Source organism: Bacillus rossius, chromosome 1, assembly GCF_032445375.1.
Source record: "Bacillus rossius redtenbacheri isolate Brsri chromosome 1, Brsri_v3, whole genome shotgun sequence".
Classification (NCBI taxonomy): Eukaryota; Metazoa; Arthropoda; class Insecta; order Phasmatodea; family Bacillidae; genus Bacillus; species Bacillus rossius.
In genome coordinates, this window is record NC_086330.1 from 55,978,210 (window position 1) to 56,000,087 (window position 21,878).

General features: G+C 36.8%; 1 protein-coding gene across 3 annotated transcripts in view; it reads left to right on the plus strand.

The window, feature by feature from the left end:
- LOC134536353 (probable ATP-dependent RNA helicase DDX60) overlaps positions 1 to 21,878 on the plus strand; it is a 116,923-nt gene that overhangs the window by 28,640 nt on the left and 66,405 nt on the right. The window lies entirely within an intron of this gene.

Here is a 21,878-nt window from a genome sequence, read left to right on the forward strand (position 1 = left end):
GGCAGTTTTTTTCTCTTCGCCATTTCTCGTTTCCTTGTACAGGATAAACACATTTGTAACTGCCATCAGAAGCATGTGAAAAATAGCTTCTTCCACCATTTCAACTGTTTTCGGTTGAAGGGATAGTAAGCAATCATCTGATCACTTCGATCAACACCTGTCTTGTGAATGTTATAATCTAAAATAGCTTGAGGTTTTGTTTTCGTCACTTTCCCATTTTTTGACTTGACATCAACTTCAGATGTTGTAGCCTTATGCAAAGTAGTGAGTGCCAAAACATCTCTGGTGTCTTTCCACTTCAAACACAATAAATGCTCACGCCGCATGAAAATCATTTCATTTTTCTGAATTCTTGCTTTTACTTTTTTTTTGGTAGCTGTTTTCTGTTGGTCATACATGTCCCTACAGCTAAAGTTTTCTTGCTCCACAAAAAATCTAAGTGCTGGAGAACTGTAAAATCTGTCCATGTAGACCACATGACCGTTGTCAAAATTATCTGATAAAAGTCTTTGGACAATAGACATAACGCTGTTATCCACATTCGTTTTCCCGCAGTAAACTTCCATTTTTAGTTCATAACCGGTAGATGAATCATAAACAATATAAAGTTTCATGCCATATTTTTGCGGCTTATTTTTCATGTAAACACGAAACTGAATACGGCCACGAAAGCCACACATGCCTTCATCTATCGTCAGATTACAGTAAGGCGCAAATGAATGAGAAAACTTTTGAACAAGATGATCAAAAAATGGCAGCATTTTGTGCAAAGGATCATGACTTGGCTGTCCCCTTTGTATGCAAGTATTATTATCATTCAAGTGAAAATTTGACAGAATAGAAAAGAAACGATTTCTACTCATTATAGATGCTGGGAAAGGAGTAGACAAAAAATCGTTATTTGACCAGTACTGCTTGAGATCACTCATCTTCACCAGACACACATGAAAAAAAACTGCAAAAAAGTGATAAATTTCACATAAGTTTTACTGGCTTCCATTTAGAAAGCAGACTGTTAGGTTTCAATTGTTTTGTACGCCTCAGTTTATCGACAACAGCAGCAGCGTATCTATTTGTTTCAGTTTTCATGTGTTTGATCATTGAATCAGGAAGAAAAATTGAAAAACAATCAAATGCAGTGGAAGATCTGTCAATATTAGCAGTCACTCCTGTATGTTCTTGAAACACTGGGAGCTGTGGTTGTTTTTCTTCGTGTGTCCAACCAAGAGCAATGTCACTCTGACAGTCACTTGACTTTTTGGATATTTTGGTTGGCGGGCCAGAAGCAGACTCACCTAAAGAAAAATTGTGTTGTTCAGTTTCCGACTCACTGTCATCAGAGTCCTCGCATTCTGCATCTATAACAAAACATAAAAATTATTAGGTACATTTTCAAAGTTACAAAAATGCACTGAAGGAAAATAGTAACAATTTATTTTTATATCTTGTAGTAAATATTTAGAAACGTAAACTAAACTTGTAAATATAATTTACAAACCTGTTCTTGGCGGTGAAAATCCGGGTCTAAATCCGAGTCGTCTTCATCACCTTCAGAACCAGAGTCGATAAAGTTTTCATTTAGTATTTCGCTTTTACCACTCTTATCCATTCTTCCGTTTCTTACAGAAAAAACTTATCATTACATCACATGCGTATTGAAACCCTGCGCGTAAAAACTGCAACAGGTATTTTACACGAAAAACTGCAACAAGTATTTTACACGAAAGTAAATAGATAGCGCATGCCATACGCACTACAAAGTGAATGCTGGAGCAACCTTCTAACAGCGAAATAAACGAATGTCCAGTTCTCAAAACAGCTACAAGATATTAGCACCAGTCTAACAATCCAGCAAGAGTTTAACGGCAATTACCCAGCTACCAAACCCGAGATATACTCGTTGGTTGACAAGCAAAAATCATGTAAATGGCAGCCTGAGTTACGTTTGGGTTTGGTCTAACAGCTATTCATGTGATGCCCGAGCTATACTCGGACATGGTACTCAGTGTTAATTATTGTAACATATTTTTCAGAATTTTTATATATGTTGCACCTACAATTATATTTAGGATTTTAAATGGGCACAAAGTAAAAAAATTTGAATACTACTGTTCTAGAACCTGAGATGAAACTGTACAAAATATATACTACAGTAGAACGCTGTTATAATGTTCCTGCATACATATCTGCCAACTTGTACGATTTTCCCGTAATTTGTACGGAAAATAATACGGTTTTTGTATTTTCAAAAATGCGGTATAATATTTTAGTGCCCGTTTAAATGTACCGTTTGAGCAGCATTTGTTATTTAACAACATGGCGTCCGCGATAATAAGTGAATAATGGAGTCTGAGAAAAATCGTTCCGAAAAGAAAGTAATTTTTGTAAGTTTCGTTGGTACACAGCAAGCTGGATGGCAACTGATCATGCTAATTTTTTGTGCGGAAGAGTCATGAAAGTAACTTTTGTGAGTTTTGTTGGTACACATCAGGTTGGCTGGGACTGATAACGACTTAACCGTTTATGTACGAGTGCGGTAAATATTTTAGCGCTTGGTCATCTTACTCAGAATTATTTCCTTTCATTACTAAGAGTGAAAAAGGCTCTAATTTTGCGTTTTGTAGTGTTTGTCGTTGCGACATTAATGTTTCCCATGGCTGCAAGCACAATATTTCCTATCACGTCAAGAGCTTGAAACATGCAAATAACGCAAAGCTTGCAGAAGAAAACAAAAAAATCAGTAGTTTCTTTTCCGTGAACAGTAACAGTGACAGTGATGTGATTAGGGCGGAATGTTATTTTAAAAGCTTTTTAGTGGAACATAACCTTCCATTCAGCGTAGCCGACCACGCCGGGCATTTGTTTCGAAAAATGTTCCCAGGGTCTGATATCGCAAAAATGTACAGCTGTGGGCGCACAAGCTAAACCTGTGTACTAAATTTAAGCTTTCCAGGTCTTAATGGATCTCGAGATTTCGTGATCAATCATATAGATAAGATAACATTTGTGGTATGCTCGTGGAAATAATTGCCTCACATGGTTGACGATTACTCTGCACTTATCACTCATTAGTCATTAGCAGTTCTCTTGGAGGTGACATTTGTCCATCAGCACTTCGCATGGCTAATTTTACAGATATTTCATGTATTTTGAAGTAGCCTTGGAATAACTATTAGTCTTGACATATTATTTATTTATTTATTTATTTATATTTGTGACATGTCCAACAATAGTTGGAGAACCTTAATGGTGGGCATGACATACATATACATACATATACATACACATACATACACATACATACACATACATACACATACATACATACATATACATACATATACATACACATACATACACATACATACACATACACATACATACATATACATACATATACATACATATACATACATACACATACATACACATACATATACATACGTACATACACATACATATACATACATACATACATATATATACTGAGGGCGTACCAGTGTTGAGATGGGAATATCGGTCGAAATTAATGGGCGCCACCACGTGAGTGGGCACGTGGACCCGGCTGGAAAACTCTTAAGGGCAAGCTTCAAGGTCGCGGTTGTGAATCACGGTCACCAGATAGCTCTGGGGTGGAGCTGAGAGCGAGAGATCGCAGACAGAGATAAGACCGTGGCAGCGAGTGAGCAGAAGGGTGGAAGGGGGGCGCCGGCGGGATCAGGTGTTCATCCGGTGTTGCCAGCTCTGTGTCCAACTGAGGAGAACAGCCGCGTGCCTAGCTAGGGGCGGACGGTTAGGCGAGGCACACCCACTCAGCAGAGCTTCAGCACTAGAAGCCCGGTGCCCGGGACAGCCGGAATCTTCATTAGGCATCATATAGAGCAGGATTTTTTTGGAGATGAATTCTGATAATACGACATTGATAACGTTTTTTTTAAATTATAATCCTACAACCAATGGTCAGTTAAACTGAAATCTATTGCATGTCACGTTCAAGGATGACATGCACTTACACGTCCCATAACATAAGCCCCGTCACTCTGGCGGGTTTTCCTACACACACATTTCATTTTATGAACAAACCTATTTTTTTTAATTAAAAATATTTTAACTTATCCACATAATGTATGCGAATATTACACTTGTGACCAAAGGTTTGAATTATGTTTATATATAAACATGATTCTATATATATATATATATATATATATGTATATATATATATATGTATATATATATATATATATACACGAGTTATAGGGCAGGACTATTTTCATAACATTAAACAATTTGTCATTTATTAAAAAATTTAACAGTAGTCGAGATGCGTTTCTTGAAATATATTTATTTATTTCAAGACACAAATATTTCGTAAGAAATAAAATACGATGTACATACATACATATACTTGCTACACATTGGCAATGTAACGAAATGTAAAAAATGAGGACCTAATACAAGTATGTATTAAAACTTAAGTTTATAAAAGAATTGCCAAGTGCAAGTACAATAGGTAAATCAAGTACTCCGTATCGTTCATGGATATGTGTTCTTAGCTTGCAAACTTGTAAACTGAAGTAATCTGTTAATTAGTAGTATAAAAATAATTTATTATAATTAAATATAGTATTCCTTACACAGAAAAAAAAAATGTTTTTGGACATTTTCACAAAATTCCTTTAGAAATCGGTTGCCAAGAAATATTTCGTAATATTACTAGAGAAAATATAGTAAATTTCTACAAAACATTGTTATGGTTATTTTTGAATTTATGATTTGCGTTTTTCTAAACAAAGCTGGATATTTACTGTCGCGCTTACGAATATTGCAATATAATATTATATTACGACTTTTTTGTACAAGGGTACATTTTTAACCCTTGGAAAATGTAATAATATTTAGCAATTGGACTTCATAATTGTTTATTGTGCTTTTGTGCGTGCGCATTTAGTCGTGGAAAGTTATACAGGGAAATGTTTATAAATAACTGTAACTAATTCAGGTACTGGGACAACCCAAAGAATAAATGCCCGGGCAATAATACAATCCCACATTTGCAGCGATTTGCTTTCGTGCAAATGTACATATTTACAAATATCTGTAATTTTGTGTGCATGAATATTTCAGTTTGATTGAAAAAAAATTACAGAGTACTGTCTAAGCTTTCCAGTATAAGAATCAACAGTGTTTCAGTCATATATTGGCTGTAACGACGGTAAAGTTATGCTTGACGAGCTGTCAACAACTTTGCAGATGCAGCGTTCCTAACGAACTATATAATATGTAAACATGGAAATTTTTATAGTTGGTCTTTTATGATCTACAGGCCAGTGCGGACAAGACCTACAATAAATGCAGACTGACAAATACCAGATTAGACAAAACAAGGTTGGTTACCAAATCTGTTAAACCTCTTACCTGAAACAGGGACGGAAAAGTAAAAAGAGGCGAAAGAAGTATAGGAATGTATGTCCGGGCACAGACGCCGGCGCTGGTGACGGTGCCAGATCAATGACAGACCGACCTCTGACGTCACGGCGGCCATCTTGGACTCAAAAGTTCCTCAAAATGACTAAACATTCCTCAAAAATGACTCAAAATTTGTAAAAATTTCCCGTTTTTCAGGGAAAAAAATTCCCGTCTTGAGGGAAAATTTACCGTTTTTAGACCTTAAAAATACCAGCGGCTAGAAATATCCATATTGAGGCTTAAGCATCCATGTCTACAGCTTCCGATAAGCCTCTGACGTCATCATTGAATATGTCATCATGTAATAAGACGTCACCGTTGCAATTTCCGTTACGGCAGCCATCTTAAAAATCATTATTTATTATCCGATTTTAATGAAAAAAATTAAATTTTTTCATAAATAGCTTTTTTATTAATTTTTTAATTTTTTCATTAAAATAGGATAATAAATAATGATTTTCAAGATGGCTGCCGTAACGGAAATTGCAACTGTAACGTCATATTACATGATGACATATTAAATTATGACGTCAGAGGCTTATCGGAAGCTGTATACATGGATGCTTAAGCCTCAATATGGATATTTCTACCCGCTGGTATTTTTAAGATCTAAAAACGGTAAATTTTCCCTCGAGACGGGAATTTTTCCCTGGAAAATGGGACATTTTGAGTCATTTTGAGTCATTTCTGAGAAAAATTAAGGAATTTTTTAGTCCAAGATGGCCGCCGTGACGTCAGAGGTCGGTCGGTCACTGACCCGGCACCGACACCAGCGCCTGGCGCCTGTGCCCGGACATACATTCCTATACTACTGGCGAATCGAATCACAGCCAGTATTATCAGTCTGTATAGGCCTATAAATAGAGATAGGTAAATTTCGCGCATTCATTTTGTCGCAAGCTAGTATGAAAACATTTATACTGTTCCACTGAGTTCATTTTTGGGCGATAGTTATTAGCTACCCCTCTGCGATGCCCAACTAGGAGAAGAAAAAAAAGTAAATCAGGTAGTGCTGATCAACTAGGATAAGAAATCAGCCAAAGGAAAAGCAAACATGGGTTGAGCACATTTAAAACATTTAATTCTATCCTGATTCCAGATTAATTCACGAAATTTCCGAGTCCCTACATAGAAGTAACGTGAAATCAGTACGTGTGTACGAAGGTTCGTATTTACTTTGTCATTTTCTCAATTTTCTAGAAGTGGCCATCCAAACCTCATTAAAAAATATATATTTCCTTCTAGTTTCCCATTACCAAGCAAATAATGATAAATCAGCATTTATTAATACACACAGAGATTTTCAGTAGAGTAAAATTGTGCTTAATGCATGAAAAATAATTATATATATACATATATATACATATGTATATATATACATATATATGTATGTGTGTGTTTGTATGTATCATTGAAATATAACTATACTTTGAAAACGAAGTTTTTTTGCGAAACTGAGATCTCTCCAAGATAAAGAAGTTTGTTATAAGTTAGTAAGAACTACACATTAACGTATTTATATGTTTTTATCATTAATTTCAGTTAAGTGTAGGGCATTTTTAGCTGAAACCGATTTACGTTTTTAATATTCAATTGCTGCAAGAAAAAAAACCTCATAATAATAAAACATTAATGAAACCTGCCAGAATTTGTATAATTTTCATCCACATATAACTTCACAGCTAAAGTATTACATAATAATTAAAGTTGTTTGCGTTGATTTTTAAAAATTATTTTCAGGCAATTAATATCAGCTGAGAATGTGTCAAAATAATTACAAGAAATGTTTTATGTATTTTTGAAACATAAATACGGTTCCATACGTTTCAAAGCTGTAAATTTTACAAATATTTTTCTTTATTGATCAGTAAATTCAGCGATATGAGTTAATCTTTATGAAGGATCTTATCAGAGGATGTGGCTATGACAATGCTCAAAAGATTGGTATTGTGAAAAATGTGTCTAAATCAGGATTAACACAATATTAGATTAACTTTTCTTTAAAAAATGTATGTTCCCTCTGCCATAATGTTTAATGCTAATGATTGTACCTACAACTAATGGTAACCGTGTATTAATTATTACATTTACCGGTACTACAAATAGTTATTACGTAGAATGACCACTTCTTAAGTTGTTGCGAAATGTGAACCACAGTTAAAGAAAATACATTAGGTTTGAAAATCATGTTTTATATTTCATATTTTACAAAGAATTCAAAATAATAGTGACATTTACTCATTCAGTATAATATATCATACAAAATAGAAAAATGAGAAGAAAAACCATAGGCTATAACTGATAGTAGAAACACAGTTTATATCAGCATAGAGACCAAAAGACACGTATATTACTACAACATACAAAACAAATAAATAACTATAATCAAAATAAACAACTATAATCAGTTCTTCGGAATTCATTGTAAACAATATTTTAAAAGGTATGTCTCCACAGAATTAAAATATAAACTTCAGATAAAATTATAACCTTATAAAAACTCATGTACAGTTACTTCCAAAAAAAATTGTTTTCTTTCGTTTAACTTAATGTTTTCGATGTTAGAACAAATTTGAACACAACAGAACATTTTATGGCAATCGTCTAGAGTTTCAAAGAACAAAAATATCTTACTTCAATTATATTTACATTCATTTATCCCTTGCTTTTTCCGGGTCAGTTTTTGACGTCTTGATTGCTGTTTCTCTGCCAAGCTTCTTTCAGCTTCCAAAATGTAGCCTGGTTCTCTAATTGCTCTGTCTATGCTTTGATTTGGCACCACTATCTCAGGCAGAAAACACCTACGATAAAATCTAGTCAGTTTCGGCAACATTTCTGTTTCCCGCATGAGCTCATCTCTTTCTACTCTTTCTACTTGTAAATTCTGACGAACAACAGACATTACCATGAAGTAACAGTATTCGCGCTATGTATGTTTAAAGTCCCTTGCAGCTCATAAAAATAAAGGTGTGAACGTTTAATAATTAAATTTCCGTTTCATTGACACGTGGAAAAAACTTTCTTTTTCTTATTTCAGTTTCTTGGAGCCCTTGGTCAAGTCCGTCAGGGCTAGCAATGAAATATCCGTATTAGAGATCCAAAAATAAACCACACTTCTGTACAACTAATCCGGTTTGTGCTTGAAACCTCTGAATGGCAATATGCTCATTGCGACCACCGTACTCCATTGCCAGTGTCGAAAACGGGGGCATGTAAAGTAGGTAACTGTTTAACATGATTTGAACAGGACATAGATTCTTTCCGGCGACAAACAACGCCGAAATTACTGACTTTTAACCGCACACGTCTCATTTTGTGCCATAGCTCACAATCAGCTAGCATTTTTGTTCGTTTCACGATATTAGTTCTTTCTCCAAAAGTGACTTGCAGTGATTCGATGTAATCAACATTAATTACATAAGTTGTTTTGTCACAGATAATACTCCTAAATATACTAACTTGTGCACCTGTTAGATGTCAGACATGCAATTATAACATGACAATAATATACATTTTTAATACTATTCATTACTATTAAATAAAAATAAACGTTAATTATATAACGTTTTTCAGTCACATTATAGTAAATATAAGACGTGTGTATAATCACAATGGCAATCCATCGGTGAGTGGGCAAAGGCGTCACCGAAACTCAGAAATTCTAAATTATTACTACTTTTAACGTAAATTGATTTTTACATTAAATTAAATTTTTTAATAAAATGTTTGTTTTACATAGACGTATAAAATAATTTATTCATGGTAAAATTTAAAAAATGAATAACATAAAGCATATTTTACAGAAATATTTCGGGATTGTTTTCTCAGTTTCTGTTTTATAATCTATTGTCGCTGAAAATAAGTGCCAGCTCGTAAAATTGACAGTAAAGATTACAAAAAAATTATAGACAAAATTGCATCCTAATAAAAATGGTATTTATAGCTGCATATAAAAATCAAAATTGCCCCGCATGCATCCGCAATTTTACGGCTAACATTGTCACTAGAACAAATGTGTAATGTATCATTAATACATTTTCAAACTATAGGCTTATTTTTACGCATAAAATGAAACGTTAAATTCGTTTGAAATGGTTTTAGAGCAAATATATTTAACAACTCTTACAAATGTTAAAAATTAATTTCCAGTATTCTGTTTTCAATAATATTTTAAAAGTTTTACAGTATGTCAAATATAAATGTCTCATATCCGTGTATATATAATATATATATAACACATGTACATACTTTTTATTTTTAGCAGTAGGCCTACGTGCCAGAAGCATTTTCTTTTTTTGCGGATTTCTTTCGCTTTGATAATTGTGGCCGTTTCTTGAGACATTTTGTGCTGCCGATAATCGCACACTGCGTACCAAGACTTGATAAATTTCATTGAATAAGTCATACGTAGTCGAGCGTCACACTAATACTAAAAAAGAGAGAATGAGTGACCTCGGTGAGACGCTGGCGCCAAACACCTTTCCCCATCCCTTCCCCTCATGCAAGGTAGCCGAGGGCGCAACTAACCACGGGCCTCAACGCCATAAAAAAAATTTATTACAAAAAGTTCTAATTGACAGAATGTGAGTGTCGCTATATTTTTTTATCTACTCAGGTCTACCAATAATATCAAAGTTTGAAGCAAACCTTCATAATGTAATAGTTTGTGCGTCTTCAGAAACATTTGCATTTTCAGGAGAAGCCTAAACCTAAAGATAGCAAAAGCTATTCTATGTTATTTTTTAAACTCGTTATTAAAATAAAAATTGATCAAGTATGTGTAGATATTCAGATAGGAATTTGAGATCTGTGTCACAATAAATGTGAAGTTAAAAATTTTAATAAACATTTGGTTTAGACAGGATTGTTTCGATGAAGCGCCGGTGTGCATAACAGTGTGACATAAAATCCTCCTAAATTATATACGAAAAAACGACCACAGAAAAAGCTATTTAAAATAATGAACAAATTTAATTTGTGAAGACGAACTGCGCGAGAACAATTTATACTGTTTTTAATACATGACCATCATGCTATCAGTTTTTGTTTTTATTTTCTGTCCTGTAAAGAGTTAAACACTAACCAGTGAAGTTGTAAATGCAGAACTGTCAGAAATGTCAGTACCTCGCGCGCAAGGCGTGACAGATGACTAGCCCGTGTTCGTCTCCCTGGCTCACAGTCGCGAGGGGTGGGTGACCTTCCAGGAAGGAGCTGGCAACACGGCAGCCTGTCTCCGCCACCTAGCGCGTCATCCTCTTCCCCCCTGGCACCCCTCGCCCACAACCACGTGCTGGGCCTCGCGGCCTCAATGTTTCCATTACAAATAATCATCCTGTGACTATGTTTTTAAAGATAGAGTATCAGTCCCGCTGACTTTTTTAAAGAATTCAACTCAGTCAAGGTTCCAGTACAGCCGTTTAAGCGATTAAATGAATAGCCTGAAAAATATGATACTTTGAATATTATATCACATAATATCACCATCTTGAAATAAAAAATTAAAACTTTTAAAGATATAGCGCTGTTAAGGTCTTCAAAATCTACAACATAGCTTTTGTTTGACGCCGTTTTCTTAAAAATTGTAGAAATCGCGCGGGAATTTGTTTTGCATGTAAATGCCTATACCGCGGCCGGAGTGAATTTGGTTGAAGCCCGGCCTTAACTCAGGGCGTTAAGTGGCCCGTGTGCGGCGAGATATTAGCCCTCCTGACTTTTTACGTATCACCTGTCCCTAACTAGGCCCGCTCTCAGCGTCGGGCACGCTCCTAATTATCGCAGTGGGCTCTTAGGGCATCCCACACGCCGCTGACCAGGTTAAGGACTCACGTGGCCCCCCGAACACAAAACACGTAACTCAGTTAATTGGTTTTTATTTTACTCACGGTACACGTCCTTACACGATCCTCCGTAGATACAGCTTTAAACGCCCGAGGCACGAATTAGATTAGGTGAGGAGGGGAACCACACACGTGGTCGCCTCAAGGTACAGACACGTCCGCCCTCGGCCGGCGGAAGAGAGAGACTGGGGTGAGCTCATGGCTTGCGGGTGGCAACATGGCGCCCTTCGCGCCGAACACAATTACCGTTACAACTTTGCTGTAGCGTGCCCCAGGTTACTATTACAAAATACATAAATCCTTTTACAATAATTATTAAATTACTTCCATGTCCAGACCGTCTGTAATAATTACTTATAAGAATAAAATATGGTTCAAATGAGTTGCATGCTAGTTCCTCCGTCGCCCGCTAGGGAGCATCCTTGTTTGTGCTTGGACTTATTAAATAACAAGAGATCATGAAGCTATTAATTAAGACACTCACATGCATAGCCATCGGTACACTGTTTTGGGCCGGAAAGAAAAAGGATTACAATATTAATTAATATATATTAGGGGTGCGGCGCACTGCAGCTAAGCGCCCTCTTGCCGAGCTAGCAACACACGCGCACACGAGCGGGAGGTTTGAACAGAGACGGTGGTTGGGCGGTGACATCGGGCTCAAAAGGGGCCGCAGGCCCGGACGTCAATACATACACACATATATATACGTACATACGTACATAGATATGTACGTACATGCATACGTACATATACATATGTACATATACATATGTACATACATACGTACATATACGTACGTACATACATACGTACATACGTACGTACGTATATACATACGTACATACATACGTACGTACGTATATACATACGTACATATATACATATAACTTACGTACGTACTTACGTATATATGAACATAAACAAAAAAAAACATACAAGACAAAAACTGCAATATAACACTACCAGGACAAATACAAAACAATTACATGATTATTGATGATAAATTAATTCACCTATAAGTTTTTAAAATATAATTCGTGAAATTTGAAACCTAATCCGTCAATTAAGTAATTTTTATTGTGCACATTACATCACAGGGATTGTAGGCGACTATTGAACTGGGGAACTCTTAATACCAATATTAGGAAGTAAATATTTACAATTAATTTTTTTTACTATAATAATAGTACACACAAAAATATTTTAAATATGTTCTACAATCAGAAATGGAAAATATATTAGGTAGCTGATGTTTTAGACTTGTAGAGTGGTGTTAGTTTTAGGCTTGGGGGTGGCCTCTCATTAAGAAATCACAAACAAAGCGACTGAAAGGAGGAGGATCTCAGTCTTGCATGAAAGTAACTCTACTGCCTGTTTGTTATTTGTAGTCTTCAAGTTGTGGAAATATGTACTCTACTGTTCAAGCATGCCAAGGTACACATGCCCATGTCTTTTCATTGAAGAAGGGACCATCAATGCAATCATACAGCATTCTGCACAAGGTATTCACCTTAGATGTTCGACGAACTTACTCGTGAATCTCCTTCGGTGCCTGTGAACTCCAAATGAGACAGTTATGTCGATTAACGGACCCATTCACATGAAATGTTGCTTCGTCACGAAAACAAACGTGCTGTATGACAGTCACACTATCATCGATGCTGGTAAGTATGAATGCAGCAAAGTCCACACATTTTTGTCAGTTTAATTCCATGCAATAGCTAGATTTTGTGAGCATGAAGCTTCAAACGTTTGTGTAGAACATTTTGAATGGTAGTTTTTGGAAATTCCTAATGCTAAACTTCTAGGAGCAATTCATTTCTTTAGGGTTCTAATGTAGAATTGCCTTATGCATTCCACATATTCCTCCAATGTTTTTGGTCGGCAAGAAGATTTTTGTTTTGCCACTACAAGTTTTTCTGAACTGTTTCATCCACTGATACAAAAATTATTTCATCAAGAGGTTTTTCTTGTGGATGCAGATGTCGCCACTTCCGTTGCACTGTGACAATCAGCTTCAGTTTGGCATACTACAACACAAACAGCCTTTTGCTGAATGGTCTACATCTTGCCATGCACCATCTCACACTAAAGCGGAGGGGAGAAGGTAGTCTCGCAGCCTCAATTCTGAACCCCTCTGCGCATGCCACATTTTAAGCCTTATGGTTGCACAAGGTCACAAGAAATCTTTACTCTTATCTTAACCCTGACCACCTAAAAACATATATCTAACACCATATTGTGTATGTTGAGAAGGTAACTAACATCCAACAACTTAAAGAAAGAGTTGCTGCAGCAATTGCAACTGTAACTGTGGAGACTATTTTGAAGACATGGCAGAAGATCGAATACCGTCTTGACATCATCCAATCTACAAACGGTGCCCATATCGAAGTATATCAAAGTTTCTAACTTTAAACTTCACAGGTGTATATCCATTAAATACTCATTTGAAAACAGATTAGAATCCTGTTAATCATTTTTTATTAATACTGTATTATTCCAAATTACTGAACAGTACTCTAATATTTAGTTCTAACCAAACCTAGAAGACTGGAACAATATTTGATGCATAAAGAGTTATGTAATTAATTAAATTTTATGATACATGAACATGGAGATGAAAAATCAATTTTAAGTGCAAAATGGCACTAAGATATATGATATTAGGAGATAAGGAGATCGGAGGGTTATCTAGCATATCAACATGCCTAATTAGATGTATTTCTCTAGTGAAGATATAATTTTAGATTTTCTTTGTTTATAGCAATATTAAGTTCACACCATGTATCAATTTAAATATTATTACTTTGAAGTAGATAACAATCATTTAATGAATTTATCTCTTATAAATTTTAAGGTCATCAGCAAACAATAGACCAATAGTATGATTGAGAACACAAATTATATAATTTATATATATATATATCTTTATATATATATTTCTTGTGTGCGTGTGTATGTCACTGAACTCCTCCTAGACAGCTGGACCGATTTTGATGAAATTTTTTGTGTGAGTTCACGGGGATCCGAGGATGGTTTAGATTCACAATTTGGTCCACAGGAAAATGTTTATTTAATTAATTTTTTATTTATAAATTGTTGTTGATCTTTGAATGGTTTAGGTTTACAGTATATATATGTGTGTGTTGTGTATTTATTTATGTGTTGTTGTTAATCTTTGGATGGATTTTATGAATTGTTGTTATTACATTAAAATTAAAATAGAATTGGTTATTGAGATTATTATATTATTATTTATTGAAATAACATTTTAAAGTGTAATTAAAAATATAGGTGCAAATTTGTGAGGTGCAGTATTGAAGTCAGTGGCGTAGCGTGCCATCTCGGCGCCTGGGGCCGGAGACCCATTTTGCCGCCCCCATTCTATAGGTGTTTAGTTAAAATTAAATTTCACATGCAATGAGGTACCTTTTATTGAAGTTAAAATAGGATGAGTGGTTTTACAAGCGGATTCTACGGGCCTTATGAGCAGCGAAGTCAGAAATAACTTTGTCAAAATCAATATTAGCAGCCAATTCTTGTTCAATCGACAATATAGCCAAGTTTATAGTCTAGCGGAGCTCATAGTAGATCTGAGGTAATTGTGCCACTGCCCCGTTGACCCTTTAGACCCCTGGTGCGAAACTATAATTTGTGGATTTTTGGGATTTAAATTAACGGACTAATAAAACTGAAACTGGGATTTTACGTTCAGCGTGTTTCACCCAATCCCTGCCAGACCTAGAAGAAAAAAGGCGTCAACCGTTAGAAAATGATTTAACTGAGAAGGGCTTGTAAACCCATAATTTGTAATTTGCTAAATTTTTGGTATATTTATTTGCATGTTAAGGTGTGTCAATTTTTTGCTAGATTTCGCCTATGTTAATTAGTATTTACAGCGGTGATACGCCCGGTGCGTATCTATATTTGTATTTGTATTTGTATTAATATGTTCTTATATATTTTTAATGCCTTTTTGGTAATTATATTTAATTTTTGGAGCTCCGAAGTATATGATCAAATTATAATTTTTTCGGGGAATTGTTAAAGTATTTTTTTAGTATTATTATATAGCTATTTTTTATAAGTAGTAATAGGGTAGGTATTTTATGATGGATGCGCCGATTTGTGATGAAACGATTTTATGATATATACAGTACACTCCCTATTTAACGCGGTTGTCGGGGGACATAACTTTTACCCGCGTTGTTGCATAACCGCGATGTTTCGATGTGATTAAGGTCAAAAGGCATAAAACACCGCCTGTGTTCTAATAGGTCGGCAAGCACGCACAGTATAGACGGCCCGCCTTTGTGCGGACTTTGCATCCGCAGTTTTCACTAAAGGCGGGTGAAAAAATAAAAATAATAAATTTTAAAGATAAATATTAAATGTTGAATTGTTTTTATTTTTCCGCGTGCCGCGCACAGTTTGTCGCACGGCCTACGAGCGCGCCACACGCCGCCATACACACGTGCGGCACACAAGCTGCTGCCAGTCTCGTGGTGTCAGCCACAGTATCTGCTTCGTCTAAGTGTCCGTAACAAAGTAAGTGCAGTGTGTGCGGTTACACACGATTCTGTGGTCGAAGTCTTCTAAAAAGAAAGGCCGTAGTGATAATTCAAACCGAATATGAATCGCAAAGTACCGAGTTTGATTGACAAAATAAAAATTCTATATTTACTTACAGATAGCTTGTCTTTTGCAGAAGTAGGCCGCAGATACAGGAAAAATCTATTCTAGCATTCGTACAATAAAAAATAAAGAATCGTCTATCGTGTCAAGTGGTTAAACTTTATTATCCATGCTTACAGTAAATTATAAATGGTCACGTGTGGGAAACAAAAATTGCGCCAATTTAATTTTAGCGCAATCAGTGACGCCGTATTAAAAACCGTGTTAAACTATGTCTTTACTTATTTTACCAAACACTGTGTCGAGTTGCTGAGTGTGTGTGGCTCGGATCGGCAAGTGTTATATTCCCCAGCCTCTGGTTTAAGGTCGGGAGACCGCTACACATAAACATTTCCGGGACTTGTTTACTACCTCACGGCAAAAGTGGTACAGTATGGTTCACGTAAGTATTGGACCACTGGGAATTCCTGGGCAAAGATTAAAAATACGCTAGCTGATTTACTTTACCATTTAATGTTAAAACATTATACCAAAGTAAAAAGATGAACGTGTATAATACAATGAATTACCCAATAATATTACGTCTGTAGGTTTAAGTTGTAACAAAACATTTATATACAGATGTCCAGTAAAGTACCAATTAAGATTCTGGAGTGGAATTTTAAACACCGGACTACCTGATTTTGCCTTGTACGCAGGGACGCTGCTCAGTCAAGTGACTCATGCTCTGCCTGTGTGCTGCGTGAACACATTCCCTCCCCCACTCCCCCTCGGCCTGTTTCTGCCCGCTCTAATCTCTACCTCTCTCCATATTCTCGGCTTGCCTCTCCCTATCCAGCGCTTGCCGACAACCAAGCCTATCCAACATCAATCCCCAGCCGAGTCACGCTGGATAATGTCGCTGGACGGTGGGCTTTATCAGGTCCCCTGCTTCATTTGTGAGATAAAGCGACGTTAAGAACTAGTCTTACAGAAAATATCACTGGGCTGGATTGGACCATAATTTGAAAACCCTACAAGATAGAGGAATAATGTACGGAGATATCTTGTTTAGAATTTCACTGCGAACATTTTATACGCCTAGGCTTTTTTCTGCCCGATGCTTAGTTTGTTAGTTACAACGCAAAATTATCCTAATCGGCTATCAACCATTTATTCCATTATTATTCATTTCTGACTGGGGGACATGGTTTGACCCGCGATATACCCGATTCCGCGATCAATCGGGGCGCGATATACCGGGAGTTTACTGTATATATATTTATTAAATGTTGTCATATAAATTTTGCGTCTTTTTAACTTGCTGCCTCCTCTCACTGTTCGCAACCTTATTAGTATTTTTTTAAGCCTGCTATTAGTTTGGGTTTTAATATTTTTTTGGGTTTACCTGCGCTCGCGGTACGGGGCAATATAGGAGTTTTACTGTGTCCCGGTTCGCGGAAGTTGTTTGGTTTGCCCTGGGTTAAGGTCAAACTTTACAGTACAATGCGTAGTACTAAATTCAATGAGTGCAAAAGAGAGGCATCGACACGGGCCGACGCGTGAAACAAAAGATTTTGTATGAGTAATTAACATAATGAGTGCCGCTCAACTCTGCTCGCGCGCGCCGGGTGGCGCGGCGTGATGCGATGTTGCCGTTCGTATGTAAACAAACAAACGTTATAAAGAGCTCTGTCAGTGATTTCGCAGTTTTTCTTTTAAATAAATATTAAAAAATAGTTGGTGCGCAAAATGTTAGATAAAAATGGAACATTATAGTGTGTCTGACACATGTAATGAATGAATCATAGATCACATCTCAACCCGCTTCACCGGCGACCCGCCCCCGCGGGCTGCCGCCCGGGGCGGGCCGCCCCCTCCGCCCCACCCACGCTACGCCACTGATTGAAGTGAGTATTTTACATGATTTTTCGTGATTTTAATTATGTATACACTTGAATTCAATACAAATAAACTTAACCTCCAAATTTAAATTGTCAGTTCTCATTTTATTCTACATATTAAATAATGTAATAAAAAATATACATTGTGCAAAATATGTAAGGTGCAGTATCAAAGTGAGTATTTAACACGATTTTTCATTACTTTTAATTATGTATAGACGTGCATTCAATAACAATCAACTTAACCTACAATTTTAAATTAGTTCTCATTTTATTCTATGCAACTTATGACGTATTGATGTCTCTTTGAAAATAAAAATATAAGTTTGTAAAATAACATTTATAGTATCTTATAGTAATTATAGTAATTTCAGTTCGACCCGGCAGATGACGCTGCGATTAGATTCAGGGAAATTTCCTGTAAATTTTCGAATTTAAAACGTTTGAACAGAACGTCGGTTGGGTCCGCTAGAAAGATATATAGAGATATATATGTAGAAAGATATATAGAGAGATAGAGATATAAATAGAAAGATAGAGAGAGTTATAGAGATATACATAGAGAGATAGAGAATTAGAGATAAAGAGAGATGCTTAGTATACGTTTAAAAAATTACAAAAAAAAATTGAGGCATTGCAACGCATGCCAGGCATTATCTAGTATATATATATTGACGCGGGGGGGGGTGTCGATCGGGCGGCTTTACGGTGGATTGTTAGTGGGCGCCACCACGTGGTACGGCACGTGGACCCGGTGAGACTCTTAACTCAGGGCGTGACGTCGCCCATGTGAGACGTGATATCCCCCCTTGAAAACATCTAGCACTAATTCCTGCCCGCTCTCAGCGTTGGGCACGCTTTTCCCTACGAAGTGGGCTCTCAGGCGTCCCACACGCCGTCACTCTCCACGTGGTCACACAGATTGAAAATAAAAGAATAATACGTTAAATTCATACACCTGATTTATTCCGCTAATTCAGCTCACACACGTACACGGTTGAAGCTATGCAAACGTCCGCGGCACGAATCGGTTTATAGGTGATGAGCCATCACGTGGTCACATATTGAATTACGTAGTATAAAGGAAAAAGACCGAGATTGGCCGTAAATTAATTAATAAAGCAGTCCCCCGACCGAGAGCTGCTCCGAGGACTAAAAGAAAGCGATTGAAATGAAATTAAAGTTAACAGAATTACTTGGCAGAGAATACAAGCGGTGAGGTCCCCGGAGTGCTGATGCGTCTGCTCTCGGTCGTTGATGGCGGAAGACTTGGCTGAGGTCATGGCTCGCTCGACTAACATTGCGTCCTCCCGCCGAAACAATTGCCGTTAAAAGATATTAGCGAATTCGTGCCACGGGAAACTAAATTAACATGACAAGAATGCATTGAAAATTATATAACAATTTTTGAATAAAGAGAAAAGATTGTACAAATTATAATTATTAAGATTTAAATTTAATTATTGTCTGGCTTCGGGTTTCCTCGGGAATGTCCGGAAACGCTATGATATTTTAATACATTAGTTAAAAATTAAAAGTACATAAAACCCTCCCGGCCGATCTGCTGTCACGTTGCACTAGGGAATATAAAAACAAACAACACAATTACATATACTTATGTTTTTAGGGGTACGGCGCACTGGCTCGACAGCGCCCTCTTGCCGGGCGAGCACACACGAGCACACACGCACGCACATGTACGCACGGGTAGGCGGGAGGTTTGAATGGAGGGTGGATGGTGTTTGGGCGGTGGCATATCGGACTTACAGGGGGCCGTAGGCCCGGACGATGTCAATATATATATATATATAATATATATGTAACATTAAATAATTTTTGACATCGACCAGGGGCTACGCCCCTGCTGGGCCCGATGTGACCCTTCAACCATTGGCCGCCACTTCTCTCACTCCTTCCCTCTTCCCTGTGCTACAGTGTCCTGTATGGATTTGAATCCTACACACACATATGTGATGTCAGTGCCTTGCTCCCAAAACAATGCCAGCATAATTGATCGCAACTTGTTTTATTTCCCCTCAGTGTTTTATATTTTAGCAGATGTAGATAGTTACTACTTCAAGATAGGCTTTTCTTTAAGTGTAACATAATAAATATTCAGTGACCTGAACGATGCCAAACTATGCCTAACAATCCCAAAGCAGACAATATTGAAATATATTGTTTATTTTAAATAATATATTTACTTTATGTTATTGTCTGTAGCCATTAGGATGATTTTAATAAGGGTTTATATGTATTCATTATTTTTCCCAGTGGAATGCTTTTCAAATGTATGTAATAGTAGTTGGTTGGATGTGAGTAAGAAACCTTCCTCTAGGGCAGGCGTACTCAACCTGGTGCTCGCGAGCACCCGAGTGCTCGCGGAAGGAATAATGGTGCTCGAATAGTTGTGGTCGAAAAGTGCTCGCAAACACCCTTATTCCACATTTTTTTTAAAAAATATACATATACTGATTTTCTTGTATTGTTGATATGCTCTCTCTCACTACACACGTAGTACATAACTTTGCCGAGAGGTTGCAGATCAGCATGGGTGTGTCCCACTCGCTTGAAATAATTCGGGTTCCACACAATAGATAGCGTGGCGCTTACCATTGTGATTGCCGTGACAATACATATATTTTGCTGCACACCGAGCACAGTTACGTGACGTGTGAGGTTATGGTTTGTTATAACGGATAAATTTGTTGTTAGGAAACGTACTGGAATGAAGAAGAGACATCGACATCATCGCGGTCATCATTGGTAGTAGTTTCAAAATAAGGGCAGCGAATGGAAGAAACATAAAAGGTACTCATTTCAGAAAACCTGGGAGACTGATTATCTTGTAGTGCAGAACGGCGATAAATACTGGTGTAATCTGCCTACTCTGTTCGGCTTCTTTATCTGGATTTCGAAAAGCAAACTGTCAAAGACATCACGAAACTCATCACAGTGTGTTCAATAAGGTATATCCAGTAAATTCAGACGCACGATTGCATAAGGTGAGTGACTTTAAGATAAAGTTTCAATGTCAGCAAAAACTGTTTTCATATAACAGTAATATTAATAAGCTTTCTACAGAAGTATCCATATACGTGTCTAATAAACTAGTTCGGCAAGGAATGGCATTTTCAGTTGGAGAGGTGGTCAAATACTGTATTGTTTCAGAAGTGACAACTCTTGTTGAAAGCATACCTGTAAAATACCGAAGTATTATGATAAATGCGGCAAAGAATGTTCCTTTAAGTAACGATACAGTCGCCAGACATGTTAATGTTATTTCTGCTCAAATCAAGGAAAATACTCTGCAAAAATTGTCTGAGTGTGTTTATTTTTCGCTAGCGGTGGACGAGTCCACCGATGTTGCTTCGGTAGCTCAACTAATGTGCTTCGTGTGTAGCATTGATAGTCACGGGACAGTTGATAATTTATTTTTGACAGTTCTACCCCTATCAGGTTCAACTACGGGTCAAGACATTTACACAGCTGTTACAAACTTATTCGTGTCTAATGAAATTGATGTGTCAAAGCTTGTATGTGTGGTTACGGATGGCGCACCTTCAATGGTAGGCAAAAACAAGGGATTTGTTTCACTTTTGAAGAAAGATGAACGCTTTCCTTTTTTCATCCATTTCCACTGCTTGATTCATGTTGAAAACTTAGCTAGTCATTTTCAGTCGGTTCCAGAAATACCAGAGCATTTCAAAGTAATCGTGAAAGTGATTAATTTCCTTGCTGCAAAACCTCTGAACAAACACCTGCTGAGAGTATTCCTACAAGATTTGTCTGCTCCACATTCCGATTTAATTATTCACACAGATATTCGCTGGCTAAGCCGTGGAAAAACTATTTCACGTGTTTGGGAACTTTTTGAAGAAATTAAGGCGTTTATTTCTTCCAGTGGTTACGCCCCTCAGTTCCCTCAGCTGTACGAAGATGATTTCAAGGTCACCCTGGCTTTTATTGTTGATTTGTTTGAATATCTGAATGAGGTAAATATCCGCCTTCAAGGATGACAAAATACTGTTATTGATTTGAAACAAAT